Raw genomic sequence first — 8,067 nt, 5'->3', positions numbered from 1 at the left:
GGCACCCACAAGCTGCCTGAGAAGTCTGAGGACCAAGAAGCAAAGCGGACAGGACGGTGCCCTGGCGCACGCCTCTCTCCCCACAAACACTTGGGAATCGTCCGTGTTCCTCCTTCTCCAAATACTTGCTCAAATTCAGCGCCGGCTGGTGGAAACGCAGAGTCTTCTCAGCTCCCCGGGATGGACCAGGCTTTCACTCATGGTCTTAGCAAAGCAGTTAGCCCCATCGTAAAAGCCAGCGCCGCTGATGATCGAAAATCGGCCGGCTGTCATCGGCAGGGCGAAAGAAAGCGGCATCGCGCCGGAATGATGCCACCCACAGTTCACGTCCGTGATGGTCCACGCGCGCCACCGGAGAGAGACAACGCCGTTGTCCGCGGCGGATAAGCGAAGCTTGTTCGTCCTCGCCTGGGCCTTGCGCCCAGCAAGCACGCTTTGTACGAATAAATAAAAGCTTTCAGCAAAATTAGCAACAGAGGGAATAGATAAACACTAAGCAGATATTGACTTCTGTTGAGGTGAACGTCAAGATTTATTGACCTGCGGAGGTAAATATTGACCAAGGCAAAGCTAAGGTCAATAATTAACTCAAGGGATGATAAATCAACGCACAATGAAACATGAACTCTGTGCGTGCATTGGTACGCACTTTTTGAATGTCTCCATTGAGGAACCTCTTGACTTTTGGCAAGACTTTTGGTTCGGTAGCAGGACTTTAAAAATGCCATTGAAAGGCCTACGGCCCTCCACAAACAAGGATATAAGGAGAGTATTCTGACGAAGAAAGGAAGTCCTAAATCTGAGGACTCCACATCTCTGTCTTGAAACTGCTTAGCTTTTGGAAGAAGAAAAGCTGTAGATTTGCACCAGCCCCAGCGTCATTTGAATCCGGGACGAAGCGCCGATCAAACCAGGAATCCTGTTCCAGGTTTGTGCAAGATTAATGCAAAGCCAGACTTGGTCCTGCTCGCTCTTTCATTCCTTGAGATGAAGCTTTTCTTCCGAGCTGATTTCCTGGAGGTCGTGGTGGAAGCGGAAGAGCTGGAAGAGACGGTCCCTCTTCCGACAGCTGCGTAGGCCATGTTCACTACGCAGCACGTCGTTCACAGCCACCTTCTCCGGTCCGAGGGGCTGCAGGGAGGAGGAGGCAGCAGGGGAGCCGGCGCGTCCGCTCCAAGCAGCGGCAAAGCCGCGAGGACGTTTCAAAAAGCAGACATGGGGCTTGGCCAGGCAGCGAGGGCGAACGGGAACGGGGGGGTCAAAAGCCCGTTCGTAAAAACCCGAGAAGGAGGAGGGGAAGCACGCGTCTCGGCCGCAGCAACCATGCTCCGGCGACTCCATCGCTTCCCGGCCCCCGCCGGCACCGGCGCGCGTCGCCGCTGCGCCCGAGCGAGCGCCTTCGGTGGTGGCGAGGAGCCGGGTCCCCGCGGCCGCGGCTCAGCCTTGACGCCGGAGGGAAGGCTGAAGGCGGCGGGGCTGGTGCTTGATGGAAAGCAGAGCGCGCTCGGTGTTGTCAAGAGCTTTTCTCACTCTGGTTGCAGCGCTCTGCACCCTGGCTGACCTCGGCGTATAAGTTAGTTAAGGCAGAATATCGTGACGGAGAACAAGTTGGTCGAGACGGGAAGTGCACGCTAAGCTCTTCAACCGGAGCGAGTTCAAGTCGTGCTTGATTCGCACCCTGCCGCCCCGAGAAGGATGGGGACGCCCGGCACGGGAGCACCCGGCCGGAAGAGCAGCTCCGGAGACGCCGTCTTCGCCCCAGGAATCCGAGGTCCTGGTGGTCCGAGATCCGAGGTCCTGGTGGTCCGAGATCTGAGGTCCTGGCGGTCTGAGATCCAAGGTCCTGGTGGTCCGAGATCTGAGGTCCTGGTGGTCCGAGATCCAAGGTCCTGGTGGTCCGAGATCCGAGGTCCCAGTGGTCCGAGATCCGAGGTCCCGGTAGTCTGAGATCCGAGGTCCTGGTGGTCCGAGATCCGAGGTCCTGGTGGTCTGAGATCCGAGGTCCTGGTGGTACAAGATCCGAGGTCCTGGTGGTCTGAGATCCGAGGTCCCGGTGGTCCAAGATCCGAGGTCCTGGTGGTCTGAGATCCGAGGTCCTGGTGGTACGAGATCCGAGGTCCTGGTGGTCTGAGATCCGAGGTCCAGTGGTCCGAGATCCGAGGTCCTGGTGGTCCGAGATCCGAGGTCCCAGCAGTCCGAGATCCGAGGTCCCAGCGGTCTGAGATCCGAGGTCTCGGTGGTCCAAGATCCGAGGTCCCAGCAGTCCGAGATCTGAGGTCCCGGTGGTCCGAGATCCGAGGTCCTGGTGGTCCGAGATCTGAGGTCCCAGCAGTCCGAGATCCGAGGTCCTGGTGGTCCGAGATCCGAGGTCCCGGCGGCCGGTGCATCCCTAGGGAAACACCACGCACTGTGTGGCTCAGCCCGGCTTTCAGGGAGACTTGCACGCTGGAAATAGCTAACGGCCAAATCCTGGCTCCCCTCTGAGGACGGGTCTCAGCAACGTTTTGAAGAGGCTGGGAGTTTTCCCAGGCCGAGGAGAGCCTGGATTTGGGTTTATGGTTGGAGTCGCTATGCAAAGGGAGATGATGCAGTTAGACCCGGCCTGGAGGCAACGCTTTCCCAGCCGGGGTCCCACCTCGGCCAGGGTTGAGGGTCCGTCCCCCCATAGGGTCCGGGGCAGTATAACCCAGCGCCATCGACCCCGAGCAGAGCAACGCAAGCCGCAGCCTCCTGCCCCGGGCGCTGCATCGCCTCGGCCCCGCTCCGCAGGTTTCGGCGGGGGCGAGCGCAGGCGACCGTCGGCGGCAGCCCGGGCTCGCGGCGGCGCGGGCAGCCCCGGGGAGCGCGGGGAAGCGATCTGGCAGTGATTACGCCGGGGAAAGTCGAAACCCTGCTGGGTTGCTTCAAACATCAACGTGCCACAACGCCGAACGGAGATATTTCAAATCCCAAATTCGGATGTCATCAGCAATAACGTAATACACTTCCAAGGGGCGAACGGCCCGCCGATGGCACTTTTGTCGTCACCCCTGCTTCGGCTGTCTGGCTCCTACCAAAAAAAGGCCGACACCGGTGGACTACCCTTGCCCGCGTGCGAGAGAGCAGGCGGCTCCTCCGCCCGGCGCCCCGCGGGCTCGGTGGCAGGGGACAAGCCGGATCGCCCCGTCCCTGCAGCAAGCCCGTCCGCCGGCCCCGAGGAGCCGGTAGCCGGGCAGCTCTGACGCGCGGCGGAGGCGATGCTTTGACATCCGAAACGTGGCTGCTGCATTCCTCGGGCTCTTCCCGGGGGCTCCGGCACCCGCGCGCGCGGGCTGCACGGGCTCCCCGGCCCGGCGAGGGTCCCCATTGTTTTGGGCGTTCATAAATCACCGCTCTTTGTGGCCCGTTCCCTCGGCATTGCACAATTCAGGTTAAGTTATAAATAGGCTCCTGGGCTCTTTCAGGTTGATAAAGGACGAGGGGGGTGGAGCAGCAGGGAGGCGGCACGACTACATAACACTTTCATTGCCCTGTCAAAATAAAGAATACCGGCGCTGCCGACCCCCTTTTTTTTGCAGCATATATCAGCCAGGCTCCTGACACCACGTTTGAAGCCGGACTAGGGATGGGAGAAACCCCCCTCTCCCGCCCCGTTTCCCGACCAGGCGGAGACGCTTGTTCCCCGGCTCCGTCGCGCGAGGGCTCCCGCTGCTCCTCCGGCCGCGGGGTTTGGCCGAGGCATCGTCCACGCGGTCAGGCCCAGCCGGCGCAGGGGTTCCCCGATCCGCTGGGACCTTTTAGGGTGGGTTTGGCGACACGCCGCCTGGGTCCCTGCAGAGCTTCCCGAGGCGCCTGGAGCAGGTGCCTCGGCTGCAAAGAGCAGAGCCCGACCCGGCGCGTGATGGAGGCGGTGGCCAGAGCTGCGGCAGCGGCTGCTCTCCGTCCTGGGGCGACAGCGATAGTCAGAGTGGGGTGTATACGTGAGGAAGGGCGGGGGGGACAGCGGGGACATCCAGAAGGTGCTGGGTCAGCAGAGAAGTAATAATAATAGAAGAGTCGGTCGCTTCTGCGATGTTCTCGGCTGAAGGAGGCCGAGGAGCGTTCCCTGCTCCTCGCCCTGGGGGTGTCCCCTCTTTTGAGCTGCAGAACTAGGGGACGGGAACGGGGCAGGGGGTGGAAAAAAGCATGAGATGTCCAAGATGCTCCCCCCCCCCCCCCGAGGACTTCACCCTTCCTGATCGTAGCGGAAACCTGAGCGAAACCCCCCGGCGCGCGGAGGTCCCGGCGGAGGGCAGGGAGGTCCTGCTGCGGCAGCCCCGGCCGAGCCGGGGGACAGCTCCGACGCAGAGCTGCCTTTAACAGCTCCAGTGATAAAAATGCCAGTTTATTGGAAACACATGGAGTATTTATAGGGGGACATCAAAGCGGGAAGGAGGTTTACATAGCAACAGGGCAGATTAAGCCGAAGGCATCTGCTTTTTCGGCAGCCGTGGGGGCTCTCGTGAGGCACCATAAATTGGCGGCACACTGGCCCTTTCATTCCCTCCTTTGGGGAAAGCAAAGGTTGGCAAAACAAAATATAACCACATGCCCGGCCATGTAAAACACGACAGGAATGGGAGAGTCGAATTACCAGCCCTGCGCGGACGCCAAAGCCGGAAAGCTTGGAAATACCGGGAGCTACTGGTTCGCGGCAGACCCCCAGGGCAGCTCGGTGCAAGCCTCCCGCGTCCCTGCGGCCGGCGGCCGGCCTCGCCTGCCCGGGGCCACCCCACGCCGCCTTCGCCCTGCTCCAGGCGCCGCGCGGGGCCGGCCGCTTTGCTGGCGTTTCCGGCGTTTTGGAGCTTCCTGCTGCCCCCTCTGTCACCCGGCCTGCCGGCGGCGCTGCCGGCGACCCCGGTACCTGCGCACCGACGGGGCCACCTGCGCTCCTGGGGGTGCTCTGCTCCCCGGGGTGCTCTGCTCCCGGGGGGATGGATGCTCTGCTCTCCTCCCAGGGGATGCTCCACTCCCGGGGGTGCTCTGCTCCCAGGGGTGCTCTGCTCCCTGGGGTGCTCTGCTTCTGGGGTGCTCTGCTCCCTGGGGTGCTCTGCTCCCGGGGGGATGGATGCTCTGCTCTCCTCCCAGGGGATGCTCCACTCCTGGGGGTGCTCTGCTCCCAGGGGTGCTCTGCTCCCCAGGGTGCTCTGCTCTCGGGGGATGGATGCTCTGCTCCCTGGGGTGCTCCACTCCCCAGGGTGCTCTCCTCCCAGGATATGCTCCACTCCCAGGGGTGCTCCGCTTCTGGGGTGCTCTGCTCCCCGGGGTGCTCTGCTCCTGGGGTGCTCTGCTCCCGGGGGATGGATGCTCTGCTCCCTGGGGTGCTCCTCTCCCCAGGGTGCTCTCCTCCCAGGATATGCTCCACTCCCAGGGGTGCTTTCCTCCCAGGGGTGCTCTCCTCCCGGGGGATGCTCCCCGCTCCGGGGGGATGCTCTCCTCCCAGGGGTGCTCTGCTCCTGGGGGGATGCTCCCTGCTCCGGGGGGATGCTCTGCTCCTGGGGATGCTCCGCTCCGGGGGGATGCTCTCCTCCCAGGGGTGCTCTCCTCCCGGGGGATGCTTCCCGCTCTGGGGGGATGCTCTGCTCCTGGGGATGCTCCGCTCCGGGGGGATGCTCTCCTCCCTGGGGTGCTCTCCTCCCGGGGGATGCTCCCCGCTCCTGGGGGGATGCTCTCCTCCCCGGGGGGATGCTGCCAGTGCGGCCTCTCCTCTGCTGCAAACCCAAGAAACCTCAGAGGAGGACAAGGGTGGTGGCATCACCCGGGTTGTCCCAGTAATGCCCCGCCGCCTGCCAGCTCCCCCAGGCGCCCGCCGCGGCACCCTCCGGCCTGACCCATGGCACCCGGCTCTCCGGCTGCGGCCCCGGCCTCCGGCGATGGGCAGGAGCGGCGCCGTCGGCCTCCTCCGCCGGGTCCTGCCGGCCTTGGCTGCAGCTGCGACACGCGGTGCCCGCGCGAAGGGTTAACGCAGCCGGGCCGCCCGGTCCGAGAGGCGGCGGGGGCCCCGCCGGAAGATGATAAATAGCCCGAGATGCTCCCTCTCTCTCTCTCTGCCCGCTCTCCGCTAGCGCTAAGCGAGCCCAGCTGGGGAGCGGCATTAGCAACGTCCTATTCATCATCTTCCGCTGGCGTTGTCACGTCTTGTAAATCAGCAAACCCCTCGGGCGCCCTCCCGGCTCCCCGGCGCTCGCCGCATCCCAGCCGCCGCGGGCCCTGCAGCTACGGTCCCCACCAGGGCGCAAGGTATCGGAAGAGCCTCTCAGCCGGAAAAAAAAAAAAGCAAAGCGGATTGGGAATACGGTGGGATAGTCCTCAAGGACCCAGCAGCGTACGGGACCTTCCCCGCTCCGGCTTTGCTTTGGGATGCTTCACCCCCCCCGCTCCCCCGGTGCGTTTCGGCCCCCCCAGCTCGGCTCGGCAGCTCCGGGGTAGGAAAGCCGGCGTCTGGGTGGAGTTGTCCGGCACAGGGGGTATCCGCCGCTGGGCAAAGCAGCCGCCAAGGCGGTCGCCCCTGGGAGGCGGCAGGCGCAATCCGGGAAGGGCGGACGAAGGGCGGCTCTCGGGGGCAGCGCCTGCTCGCCCCGCGGGAAAACACGCCGTTAACTCGCGCCGAGTGAAGGCCGAGCGTTTTGGGGGGGACGGCGGAAGGCTGAAACAACGGGGAGAAACGGGGGGACGACGCCGTCCCTGGCGGCCCGGCCCGGCCGCCTCGTAGGCGGCCTGATGGATAACGCTCGTCGCGAAGGCGAGACGGCCGCCCCGCCGCGATCCATCTTCTTTACAGCGAGCATCCCGAGCCAGCACCATCTGCGGCACCAGCAAATACAATTATTGCGGTGCGAAGCCCCTCTCCTCCCAAATTTCCGCAAAGCCGCCTAAATTACTCCTCGCACACAGGGGACCGGCCGCGGCACCATCTCTCTGGATGCGTAATTACGGTTGGGGCATTAGCAAGTCTAATTCCCTTCCCCCTCCTTCCTCTGCTGTTTCCATCCGCAGCGTTTCCCTCCCCTCCCAAAAAAAAAAAAAAATTAAAAAAACCAGGAGAAATTGCAATTGATCTCCGGGCTCTGGTGCCAGCCAGCTGTAATTTAATCAGAAAAACCTCTCTCTCTTTTTTTTTTTTCCTCCCTCCTCTCGCTTTAATTCTGCATCATTATTTGCGTTGGCCTCAAACCGAGCTGGAAGGGAAAAAAAATAAATAAATAAGGCAAATTCCAGCACCAGAATGCAAAAGTCTCGCAGACTTGAACCTTGCGAGCTGACGTTGCTGTTCTGCAAGCGCGAATTAGAGAGAAATCACCGAGGACGAGCGCGACGAAGGGCGACGGCTCGTCTCCGGCGCCAGGGCCGCTTCCCGCTCCGCCTGCGCCGAGTCCGCACAGAGTTGCGATAAATACAGGGGAAAAAAAATAAATAAATAAAAACAGATTTCGAAGCTTTCTTTCGCTCTCAAAGATATTTTTTCCTAGGAATTGTTGTCGGTCTTTTTAGTAGACCGCTGCCCGCTCGGTTCGGGCCGGAGGATGCTGCGGACGGAGCCCTTTCGGCTCGGACCGGCTCTGAACGCCGCGGCCGGGCGCTTCGTGCTTCGAAGACCCCCGAGCGAACGGGGGGGCCGGCGCCTTTGCCGGGCTGCACTGGGCAACCCTTGGCGGAGCCGGTGGCGGGGGGATGATGAATGTTTCTAACCCTTCCCAAAAATGCACACAAGCTTTGGCTAAAACATAACTCCGTGCAAGACGGACGTGCTACGGAGCCGCTCGGAGGCAGCACGGCCGCCGGCACGTCTGCAAGCAGGAGCCGGGGGCAAACCCGCGGCTGCACCTCCGTCCCGGCGGGACCGTGCCCGGGGGGGGTCCGGCACGCCGCCTTGCTCGGGCGACCAACGAGGGGGACGACGGCGGAGCCGGGCGGCCGGGAGGGCAGCGGGGAGCGCGCGGCCGGGCGAGGGAGCCCTCTCGGCTGGAGAAGCTCGCCCGGCCCTGCGTGCAGGGGAAGGCCAAGGCTGCCCGGGAGGACGCGGGCATCAGCGCCGGCCGCTCCCGCGCT

The sequence above is a fragment of the Struthio camelus genome, chromosome 28 (assembly GCF_040807025.1).
Source record: "Struthio camelus isolate bStrCam1 chromosome 28, bStrCam1.hap1, whole genome shotgun sequence".
NCBI lineage: Eukaryota > Metazoa > Chordata > Aves > Struthioniformes > Struthionidae > Struthio > Struthio camelus.
This window is presented reverse-complemented; position numbering follows the sequence as displayed.